Source organism: Rhinatrema bivittatum, chromosome 3 (genome assembly GCF_901001135.1).
Source record: "Rhinatrema bivittatum chromosome 3, aRhiBiv1.1, whole genome shotgun sequence".
Taxonomy (NCBI): Eukaryota; Metazoa; Chordata; class Amphibia; order Gymnophiona; family Rhinatrematidae; genus Rhinatrema; species Rhinatrema bivittatum.
Genome location: NC_042617.1, coordinates 396271421 through 396284111, shown reverse-complemented (window position 1 = coordinate 396284111; position 12691 = coordinate 396271421). Strand labels below are relative to the sequence as shown.

Sequence of the window (12691 nt, the reverse complement as noted above, 5' to 3'; positions counted from 1 at the left end):
GAACATGTGAGCTGACCAGTAACCACTAGTAGGCAGTATAACAGCAAACACATAAATTATACAAAGTAAAGCATGAACTCGGCATTAGTAACACAAACAGCAAGCTGCTGTGAAAGCAGGTCACTTTGAAAGCATGACAACAATGAATAAATAGGAAAGCAACTGTGGAGAAAGGACAATCATCAGCATCTTTCTTCTATCCAATGATTATCCAGATCCCTAATTGTGTGTACCTAGCAGCTCTAGCTCAGTGCAGCAGGGAAAATGACAATCACTTCTGTCCCAGCTCCAGAAAGAAAGAAACATACTCCCAGTCCTTTGTCTTTAGGCAATGCTGATTTCAGGGTCTCTAAGGGTTTTGTCCTTGGTAAAAAAAAAATAAATATAAATATATATATATATATATATATATATATATATATTATATGGAAAATATATATATATATATGAAAAATATATATATATATATTTATATGAAAAAAACCCCACTCCAAATAATGGGAAAAATACCTATTAAATTATGCAAAAACCTAATCACTAATTTTTTTTTATATAAATCTTTATTCAAATGAAACTGCATATATAACATGCATAACCATAAATCACTTTATCATCACTTTAAAACATTCTAGCACTTATAGTGCATTAAATATACTATATCACACACATGAACCTATTAAACATACACTTTATTTAATCAACCTAACAACATGGGATGGCTAATCTAAACTGCTACTAATCTGTAGCTATCACAAACTGAAAAAAACAGTATACACAAGTATTAACTTTGTATTAAAACCTCTTAAATACAAAATATAGCATCGATCATAACAATAACATATTTGCAAGATTTCACTTGAAATCATTATATAACAAAAACAATTCTGAAGAACGGGGTTCCTGTGGGTATGATGTTGAAATGTCCCGACAAGGCCCTTGTTTCGCCAATCTGGCTTGCTCAGGGGAAGTAAACCCTGATGATGTGGACACTCAGGAATTGTATAGCAGGAAATTACTAATGAAAAGCACAAATAACAAATCAACATGTAAAATAGCAATACTTAAATATATCCCACATGGCCAAAGTTATTACATAGAATTAGCACTAATGACCCTGTGTTCATCCAGTGATTCAGTCTCTTCTTCCATTTCTATAAGTCATTTTATGACTCTTAATAGTTTCATGTTATGAGATGGAGTCATCTACTTAAATTCACTCTTCTTTGAGCTGTATTCCTACAGTTCATTAGAAGTCCCAGTTTCTGTGAGATCAATATTCAAAAGCAACTTAGCCGGATAAGTAGTACTTATCCAGCTAATTAGCAGCAGTTGAATATCTGGCTGTGTTTAGTGGCTGCCTCTTAGACAGATAAGTGACTTAGCCAGATAATTTGTGGGTGTATAATGAGTGTAACGGGTGACACTACTTAGCCGGATAAGTTATTCAGATTTATCCAGATAAATTAGCTATCTAAGGCCTGGATTTATCAAAATGAACTAAATATCACATGCGATAGGAAAAGGGGCATGTTTTATGGTAATAAGCAGTTTATCACAATTTGCAATAAGTGACAGTTTTAAGATCCTCTATAGGAGGCCCATCTAGTTACTCAAGGTGAGGTTTAGGTATTAGTGTAGGGGTTAGGGGCCACTTTGATATTCAGAGTGAGATGTACGAACAGCACAGTGCTCTCTTGTGAAGATTTGAAGACCTTCGGCATGAGGAAACTCACTCAAAGATGAGATTTGTGCAATGTTCTCTCAACCTAGCTTGATGGACTCTCTACCTCTCTCTCTCTCTCTCTCTCTCTCTCTCATATTAAAAATAGTCCCCCAAGTGGTTGTATGCAGGAAAATACTTGTGAAGATTTGATGTCCTTCGGAGTGAGGAAACTCACCCAAAGATGAGATTTGTGCAATGTTCTCACAACCTAGCTTGATATTACCCAGGTAGAAAGTCCATCAAGCTAGGTTGAGAGAACATTGCACAAATCTCATCTTTGGGTGAGTTTCCTCACTCCAATGGTCATTAAATCTTCATAAGAGAGCACTGTTCTGTTCATATGTCTCACTTTGAATGCCAAAATGGCCTCTAACCCCTACACTAATACCTAAACCTCACCTCGAGTTATTAGGTGGGCCTCCTATAGAGATATAAATACCTTCCTAGGATGAGGGTATGATGGCTAGTCTTTCTCTTTCTCTCTCTCTCTCTCCCCTTTGCAATAAAACCCAATCACACAGCTTTATGCAAATGAAAAATGTTTAGTTAAAACCATGCAATATGGCTTCACAAAACTATGAGCCCATCCCAAACTCCTCCTATTTTTGTCATTTGTATCGTACCATGCATTATAGTGCTTTCTCATACTTTAAAGGTGCTTCACACATGCAAAAACGCCATATAGCACTTGGATAAATTACCCCCTAAGTTTCCTCTAGGTCATAGAATACCTTCTCTGTGTATTTTAATAGGTCTTTCTTAGATTTCCATCTTCTTTGGAAAAATGATTATGTGTTAGCTGCCTAAATATTTATGTGTGGCATCAACATTTGACTCATCTTCATCCAAACAAGATACTCCATTTCACTTGGAATGTTGGAGATCATCCTTATCTTCATCATCTGGGTAATCATCCTCATCATTTTCTTGGAGTTTATTTTAATCTTTCCCTATTTAACAGAAGTTGGGTTTTGTTCATGTGTGATCTTGTACAGTATATCACATCTTCCTTGAAGACACAGTGTCATAATACAACAACATGCTCTTGTTCAGTCACTCTCACCTCCCATTACTGTGCCTTGCTTGACCTTACCAGCCATTTTGAATTCCCCCCACCCCCAATTTGTTTTGGATTGTAAATAAACAGTTCACAACATCAGGCCCTCAGGTGACACAGACTCAGTTTACTGTGAAATTGCAGCTTATAAGAAATGTGCAAGCAAGAGCATGCTCAAGCCAGGACAGGATTAGGCTTATTAGAAATCTTCTTGTGCTTGTTCATTACACGACTCTTGATATACAATATCTGAATTAATTCCACCAAAGCTGCTTTGGGTTCACTATTGCTGCTGCTGGTGGTTGCATCCCTGTTATTCCATTGTGCTGTGTGGAGCATCTTGTTTGCAATCTTGTTTGCTGCACTGAAAGTGCTCCAGGCATGGGAATAGAACTCAAGTCTGTTGTCAGAGCAAACATACCTCAGGGTCTCCAGATTCTGTCTCTGTACCTCCTATATTCATTTCTTTCGACATTTTTAGCATGCTTCCCTCTGTCCAAGAAGAATATACATTATTATTCTTACACAATCTAACTGAACAATAAACAAGTGGAAAAGCCAATAGATACTCTATGCCCCCTGAAAGATTTAAAGGGAAAGTATACATGTACTTTCTTTATGAAACTTAATGCAAAGTATTGAGTTTGCCCCAGTGTGGGCAATTTGAAATAAATGTATCTACTATGCAGTCAATATTCAAAAGAGTTGTCCAACTAACTTTGAGAGTTAATCTGCTCATAAATCATGTGCACAACATTTTTCTGCATATAAAGAAGTTAAGTTGAAGTGCTGGAACTTTATGCACCCAATGCTGATATTCAGCAGTGGCTGGGAAAGTTAGTGCATAAGTAAGTCTGGTCAGAATAAGTTTTCAGCATAAAATTATACACATAACTTTATCTGGAAATGCTCAGCCGCAGATTAATATGCTTAGCTCCCACTAAACATTCAGATAAAATCATGTACATAACTTTATACACTTAACCTTCCTGCTCTCTGGCTTACTGAATATTGATCTATTTATGATCAACTGCTATGTTTTTCTGTATGAAATTCCATGTCACATTTTGTTAAAAGAAATTTTCTGTTTCTTCTCATGAGGGAATTTGCAGTTTTTTCTCATCAGACCTCAATCAACAAAGACTGTTGACTTTTGCCTATGTCTGGGTCTGGTGTTTATAAGTCTTGAGCATTCCTGACCATGCTGCATGAGAGTTTTTCTACAGCTGAAACAGAGAAACAGAGAAACATGATGCCACAAAAAGACCATGTGGCCTATCTAGTCTGCCCATCCACACCAAGCTCTACAATTCTAATCAGTCCCTCAGAGATTTCTTGTAGGGATGTGCAGAGGGGCGCCATATATTGCATTCAGGATTCGTATTCGTCGGGGGGCAGATAAGTTGCATTCAGCAAGGGGGGGCCCCCCGATACGTACATGCGTTAATTCTTATTCTTTTCCCGGCTAAAATTGAATTAAGTACACCCCCCACCCTCCTGACTCCCCCAAGACTTACCAAAACTCCCTGATGGTCCAGCGGAGGGTCCGGGAGCGATCTCCTGCACTCACACCCTCAGCTGCTGGTATTCAAAATGGCACTGATAGCCTTTGACCTTCTATGTCACAGTGCCATCGGTCAGTCCCTGTCACATGGTAGGAGCAATGGATGGCCGCTGGACCAATAGGGACTTTTGGCAAGTCTTGGGGGACCCGCCTGACCCCCACAAGACTTGCCAAAAGTTCCTGGTGGTCCATCAGGGGTCCAGGAGCGATCTCCTGCACTCAGGCTATTGGCTGCCAGTAATCAAAATGGTGCCGATAGCCTTTGCCCTTACTATGTCACAGGGGCTACCGGTGCCATTGGTCAGCCCCTGTCACATGTTAGAAGCACAAGATGGTGCCAGCCATCCATTGTTCCTACCATGTGACAGGGGCTGACCAATGGCAGCCGTAGCCCCTGTGACATAGTAGGTCAAAGGCTATCGGTGCCATTTTGAATACCAGCAGCCGAGGGTGTGAGTGCAGGAGATTGCTCCTGGACCCCCCGCTGGATCACCAGGGAGTTTTTGTAAGTCTTGGGGGGGTCAGGAGGGTGGGGGGTTTGTTTAAATTGGCTCCTTTAGACGGCCGAATAATTCGGTGAAGATTTGTTGTATTTGTGGGGAATCGCGATACATTTCGCTTCTCCACAAATACAACGAATATGGCCCTATAAGTTGTGGATTACAAATACGCAGGAAACAAATGCACACCCTTAATTTCTTGTGCTTCTTCAATTTTTCTTGAATTCAGATACTGTTCTTGTATCCACCATCTCCACTGGGAGGCTGTTCCATACATCCAACAACCTTTCTGAGTTAACCTCCATTTAACTTCATACCATGACCCTTCATTCCAGATGCTCTTTTTCTTGACAGGGCTCAGATGAAGTGACATCTGAATGGTGAAGGGTTGGTGGGAAGGAGAAAAGGAATGAAATGAGTAGCATCAGACTGGTTGGGAGAGTGGATGATGTGTGGATGAGACTTTACAACATCAGTATGGAAGTAATAAGGGACTCCATATATTCATGGAGGTAAAGGCTCAAAAGGAAGCCTAGAATAAAGGCAATGAAGATGAAGGCATGACCAGGAGAAGCATGTTTAGGAAGGGTACCCAATCTGCCTCCTCTGCTCCAGTCCCAGCTGTATGCTTCTGCTTATAGTTGACTTTGCCAAAACAATTGTAAGTATAGCTGCACTGTACCTACACACTTGCATAGTGCTTAGGATCCTGTTTACTAAAGTATGTCTCTCCCCCAATGACTTCAGATCAGTTCTTCAACTACTCATCTTCTCCAACCTGGACTACTGTAACTCCCTGCTATTCAACGTACCTTTTAACACCATCCAACCACTCCAAATCCTACAAAATGCAGCTGCAAGAATACTCACTGGATCTAAAAAACATGATCACATTACTCCTACACTTATATCACTACACTGGCGCCCAATAAAATGTAGGATTGAATACAAAATACTATCCATACTATACAAAATAATATATGAAAAACATACAAACTGGCTAACTTCATCCATATAATTGCATTCTCCAAACAGAAACCTCAGATCAGCAAATAAAGGACTATTAAAGATTCCACCTGCTTGCTCTAAACAACTCACCGTAACTCAAAAGAGTGCAATTTCACTAAGAAGCCCTAAACTCTGGAACCACCCTCCCAATCGAACTCAGAACTCAAGAAAACTTAAAAACTTTCAAAAAAGATCTAAAAACCTGGATGTTTACCAAAGCCTACCGACTCACCCAATGACTCTAAAACACTACTCCCCTCCTAATAACATTAGGCAAACTTGGGAACCAATGCGAGAAGACAACATAACTCTGAACCAAAACATGTATAGATTAACCAACGAACTAAGTTTACAAAACAATAATATCTATGTTAACAATTATATGAACCTTTTAGAAACTCTGTTAAACATTGATTCTTTGTAAACTGTTGTGCTGGCGAAACCGAACGATGGTATATAAAATAGAGACGAGCTTCGTTTTTTCATATCGGGTCGGATTTCGGTTCGGGCACTTCATTGAAATTTTCGTTTTTCTGCGGATCATTTTTTGTCAGCACAAATCGGGAAAACAAGTTGGAAAACGAATTAAAAAAAAACACGAATCGGGAAAAAAAAAAGGAATAGAAAAAAACCCACCCCAACCCTTCAATTTTACTTTCTTACAACCCCCCCCCCCACCACCACCACCACCATCCCGATCCCTCACCATGACTTACTAAAAGCCCTCGTGGTCCAGCGGGCTCCCGCAAGTGATGTCTCCCTCTCAGGCCGCGGGCCTACCACGAATCAAAATGGTGCCAGTGCCCGTTGCCCTTACGATGTCACAGGGGCTACTGGTGCCATTGGTCATCCCCTGTCACATGGTAGGAGCAATGGATGGCCAGCGCCATCTTGTTCTCCTTCCATGTGACAGGAGACTTCCTGACCCCCCAAGACTTGCCAAAAGTCCCTGTTGGTCCAGCGGGGTCCTGGAGCAATCTCTTGCACTCCGGCCATCAGCTGCCAGTATTCAAAATCGCACTGATAGCCTTTGCTCTTACTATGTCACAGGGGTTACCGGTACCATTGGTCGGTCCCTGTCACATGGTAGGAGCAATGGATGGCTGGTGCTATCTTGTGCTCCTTCCATGTGACAGGGACCGACCAATGGCACCAGTAGCCCCTGTGACATTGTAAGGGCAAAGGGCACCAGTGCCATTTTGATTTGTGGTAGGCCCGACAGCCCGAGAGGGAGACATCACTCACGGGACCCCGCTGGACCACCAGGGCTTTTACTAAGTCTTGGGGAGGGATCAGGATGGTGGGGGAATTGTAATAAAGTAAAATTGAAGGGTTGGGGTGTTTTTTTTAAATAAATGTGCTCCTCCCCCCCTCACTAACCCGAAAAACTAATTTTCCCCAAAGTTCGGGGAAAATCTGTTTCATTGTTCGGGGGATTCATCGAAATTGCCTAATTCATGATAAACAAATGCACATCTCTAATATAAAACTCGATAAATAAATAAATGTCTGTGCTAACGCAAGCATTAACACATATCAAACATGATTTAATAGATGTTAAGTTTTGCATTATTTAACATACTTTAGTGCATTGCTCTTTATTATTGTGTGCTACTTAGTGCATGCTCGCTTAGACCAAAACACCTGCCTCAGAAGTTTTAACGTGCATGCTATATAAAGGGCTCAGTTGCCAGCATGCATGTGGAATTCAAGAGAAAAGAGATGTAGCTGTTAGTACAGGAGAAGTTGTGGCAGGGGTGTAAAACTGTTGAGGAGAGAGAGAGAGAGGAGAAGGATATAGTGGGTACCTCCCCAGAATAATAAAAATTCCAGCAGAAACATTCAACAGGGATAATATTTTATTTTTCCTTTTTTTATATTTGCTGCATAAGCCATATGCTGCCTACTTCTCTCTTCCCCTATGCCTCCAGGCCCTTCTCCTTCATCCTACCTCCCTGATGCTTTCAGACCCTCTCTCCCTCTCTTCCAATCTCTGTAAATATTCCAAGGTTTATGCCTAATCCTTCCTATTCACCTCCCCTTGAAACCTCAGTGCAATGATGTCCCCTTTCTCGCCACACACAATTATTCCTTCAGTTCTTCTCCTTTCCTCCAGATGATTCTACCACCATGTTCAACCCATTCCTCTAACCCTTCCCCTTTCCTACTGTGAGACCTCAGTCTCCTACTCCCCTGGATGATTTCTCCACCTCCACATCCATCAAACATTATTCCATCCCTTGTCTCTCCCTTCCTGCTCTATTTAGGATTTAATCTTTCTCTTCTGCCACTTTTCTGATGACATTGCACTGCCTCCCCCTCCCCCATGACATCCCCTGTGACTTTCCTTCTTATTCACACTCATCCCTGCCATGTCAATACACTTCTTTTGCATACAACTGATTGGGGATAATTCTCCTCAGACTTTTTCTCTTCTCACCCCCACCCCCACCAGTGACATTCTTTCTTTTCCCTCTACTCCTAACACCAGATATTCCCATTTTTCCCTTTCTCTTCCAACTCTATCTGATGTTAGCACACTACCATCTCCATTCTTACCCATTTTACTCACCATGGATGTAGCATATTTTAGGACTCTGAAAGTAGGAGTGAGCAGGAACATTATCACTGGCAGAAGTGTATGAAAAAATGACACCAAGGGAGCAAATGTTAGGGATGATCATCAATAAAGAGTAGTGGGCATGGAATCAAGGGAAAGGGTGTCAGGTTCCTGCAGTTCTCATACTTTCTGGCTCCAGTCAGGGATGAGCCCCATGCATGTTCACTTAGGCCAGACCTAGGACAGGCTGAGAAGAGTCTGGGAATCTTGAAGGTTGTAGGCAGGAACAGGACCTGACACAAGCTAGAGTAGCAGGACAGGAACCAGAGTAAGGAGCAAGCTTCATATTAGCAAACTGGAGTAATAAGCTGGAGTTACAGTCCAGAAACTAGAGTCAGGGATGAATTGCACACTAAAGAAGACTGTAGTAGAAAGCAGGAGTTGTAGGCCAGAGACTGGATTTAGGAACACATTGCTCACTGAAGCAGCTTGGGTAATAAGCTGGAGGTGAAGAGAAGTTTACAAACTTGAAGAAGGAAGTCCAGCACCAAGAGGTGGGTCAGCTTTTGAGCTGTTTTAAACAGCTTCCTTCTTCTCAGAAATCCCTTTAAGATGAGCCTCAGCCAATCTCTGATGCCCAGGGGTGTGGCCCAAAGGTTTACTGATGCCCAGGAGTGTGACCTAAAGAGTTGCTACTCTTTCTTCTTGTTTCAGGGTCCTAAAGTCTAAAGTTTAGGACTGTCCTGAGCTCTGGGGCTGACACTGGACATGGGAGGATGACTTGCATCACTGTGGGTGAAGAATTTAATAGGAGGAACAGGACTGTAGTGTCCACCCCCCATCAAACCCTAACCCTCCCACCCACACAGTACTTTCAGAAACCCCTTCATTGTGCTAGGATCATGGGAGTGTGCCTGCTGCTGCAATCCTGGCATCTTTCAGCATTGCTATGAAGGCAACACTGGAAATATAAGCTAGATGGGAATGTTAGGGGTATGGTGGAGAGGGAGTGGGAGGGTAAGAAATTGTTTCAGATATGTCTAACTAGGGAAGGAGTGGATGTATGCATGAGAGGGGGGCACTAGACCAGTACCATCCATTCATTTTATTCTTTTTAAGCAGTACTGGTAGAGGTGGTGGAGGTGGTTGGGAGGGAGGATGAATCAGCAGGGTACTCTTTATTTACATTTTTGGGGCTCTAGCAATTGGGTCAATAGGCTGGCACAAAATATATTTTTTAAAAGACTGTTGCCACTTAACAGGCTATATTCTTTTCAATATAGCCAGTTATCCAGTTAAGGCTAAAGTTATCAGCTCACAAACAGCCAGATAACTTTAGGTCTGCTTGGAAGCAGGCCTAAAGTTAGCTGGTTATCAGCCAAAGTTGGATAAATCATTTTTACCCCAGAATACTCCCGGAATGCCTCTTTTTTTTCCATCTTGTGTTTGGGGGTTTTGAAAGGTTTTGGTTGTGTTGATAGGGTTATCAGACCCATGATCTTTCGTTCTAGATATGTGGTGAGGGGGTTGGGAGATGGCAGATGGGGATAGGATTAAGAGGAAGAAATGGGCAGGGCAGAAGATTTTTGTCCATGGTCGAGGAGATAGGTAGGAGGAAAAGTGCCACACTTTTGATGTATCTTTTGTCCAAAAAGAAGGGGGATCCTGTGGTAGAGGGTTGCTATCAAGCTTCCCACATTACTGCCTAAACTTGTCAGCAGGGAGGAGGATCCCATGGCGGCTGTTGGCCTCCCCATATTAATTTCTTAAATTGAGGCAATATTCATCAAGGTGGTGTACAATTGTCTGGCTAACTTTAGGCCTGTGATTTCTCTGATAAACCTAACTGGATAAGTTTGTCAGTTAGTGTTGAAAGTTAGTCGCACAAAACTCTTTGAATATTGACTTAGTATTTTTTAAGTAAATAAATAAAAAGAAATCAAGCAAACAAAATCATATATTTCTTAAAAAAAAACAACAAAAAACAAACCTTTTGGGTAGTCTCTAAATATGTGAAGCTGTCATTCCTCCTTTATAATCCAAAACAGTCCTTTGCTGCACTTCTCCTTTCTATTTGTAAATTACAATTAATATAGTAAAATAAAATAATATCAACTGTTTGATCAGAAATCAATTCAATTAATAAACTTTTATATTAGTTTCAGCTAAATATGCCAGAAGGCAATCAGTGCATCAAACAAAAAGTTTCTACAAGATATTAAATAACATTCTGGACTTGTTATTTTGTATTAGCTACTGACCCAGCTTTTGTGTGCTTGCCAATTCTTAGCTTTGTGCTGTTAGACAAAAAACATAAGACATCAATTATCATCTGGCATTACTTGTATTTTTGTAACAGGATATTAATGACTATTACAGGAAAGTCAGAGAGTGCTGAGTCTGCTGACAGGGCAATAAGGACAATAACCTTGTCAGTAGGACAACCTGCATTCGATTTTATAATTCTGCACAATCACTTCAAAATAGAACTGCAAAACCTGAATTTATGTTACCTTTTTTGGAGGTGCAAGTCTTCTGTTCTAGGTCAATTCTAAAATGAGACACCAATAAATGATTATGACTCATTTTACAAGACTTAATTTGATATATATTCTCTGCCAATTTAGGCTGCTAGCCCAGCATGCAGTAATGAGCCATCACAATATCTAGCTATGATAGTCTTATGTATGATTTTCTGTTATCTTCCTATAAAATTGAGATTATACCTTTATTACTGTTGTTTAGCATGTTGACTAATCAGGATTGAACTGTAATTGCCTTTTAGATGGCCTCTTTAATCAATAATAATGAGTTCAAAAGATCATCAGACACGTCAGTTTACATACAGGCCGATACAGTACAGTGCGCTCCGACGCCCAAATTGCACACACAGGCGTGCATTCATTCACCTTCACCAACGGGGGCAAGGGAGCCAAAGCGGCTTCCAGCAGCCCCCGCCGGCGAAGGTGAATGAATGCAATTTGGGCTAATTGGAGCGTTTTCATCTCATATACATGCTGCGGGTGGAAAGGGTTACCAGTTGATTTAAAGAAGCGGTAAGGATGAGTTTAAAGGGGTAGTGAATCGTGGGTTGGACTTACGCAGCCAAATTGTGAATTAGAAGCGGGTTAGAAGCAGGGTAACCGCGGCAGTGCTTTACTGTATCGGCCTGTTGATTTGTAATTGTCTCTCTCCTTCCCCAGCAACTAAGATCCCTTTCTGCCTCTCCAAAGCATGCTTTAGTTCTGGCACTGGTTTGGGAGCTATTGCCTCTTTTGGAAGGCTATATCAAGTTCCTGCACCCTCTCAGTCAAAAAACATATTTCTTGCATTCCCATGTGAGCCTCCCTCCCTTCAGTTACATATGACGAACCCTTGTTTTTAGTTTTTCATTCTATAGATAATGTAAACTTCTGATAGATTGAATGTTTCCATCATATTTTCTGTTTTTCATCTTTCTTTTAAAGAGTACCTCTATAGTTCCTTATGTCTATGTATGGTTTATAATTAGGTCTTCTGGGCTGTTAATCAGGAATAGCTGTGTTTCAGGAATAGCAACTTCTATTACTACAATCAAATGTAACATAGGGGTATCTAGTTAGATTAGCAACCTCTCTAGAATATGTAGATTTCAAATATTTTTGATAAGATGGTTATACAGTAAATCATGTAGCATCCTCAAAGTGCACTTGGTGTTCATTTTTTTTAGAGATAGCACATTGAATAATGAACTCACTGGGCTGTTGATGATGCTAGCAGAAATGGCACCTAAGAAGCAGCAAGCTGTGTTTTAGTACACAAGGAGCTTCTAATTTTGGCATAAGATCAGTGCATGTCTGCAGTATAGGCAGCGTGATAAAGATCCATGATCTTGGCTATTGAGTGACTGGGATTTATGATTGATTTGTGTGCATTATGTATCTTCTTTTTTATTATTTTGTTTTTAAGGGTCCTTCTTTATATATAATGATGTTCACCTCTTTGGTGGTCCTTGTAACAGGGTAGGCATTACATAAAACTATAAATGAAATGAAGAGAAATGAAAGCGGCAGCATACACTTCAGAATATCAAATGCTGAAGAAAATAATTGTGATCAAGCAGATTCATGGTATCTTGAAACTGCAAGAACAGCAAGAAATGGTTGCAGTTATAGATGTAATTTCTCCAGCCTCATCACCCAAATGTCATGTAAACTGGCCTTGGTAAGTCAATGAGAAGACAGAGGTTTGTTATTTTGAGAAGCCTTTACTCAACTACCAGAATATCCACAAGGGCATA

General features: G+C 40.7%; 1 protein-coding gene and 1 long non-coding RNA gene across 2 annotated transcripts in view; one reads left to right on the top strand and one right to left on the bottom strand.

Moving 5' to 3' along the window:
• Positions 1-12691, top strand: part of ADGRB3 (adhesion G protein-coupled receptor B3) — a 1794610-nt gene that overhangs the window by 1098198 nt on the left and 683721 nt on the right. The window lies entirely within an intron of this gene.
• LOC115087923 lies at positions 809-10964 on the bottom strand. Its single transcript, XR_003855663.1, has 5 exons — positions 10926-10964; positions 10674-10709; positions 10403-10482; positions 3202-3272; positions 809-1015 (listed from the first exon to the last, which is right to left on the bottom strand). It is a non-coding gene; the product is annotated as an uncharacterized LOC115087923 (long non-coding RNA).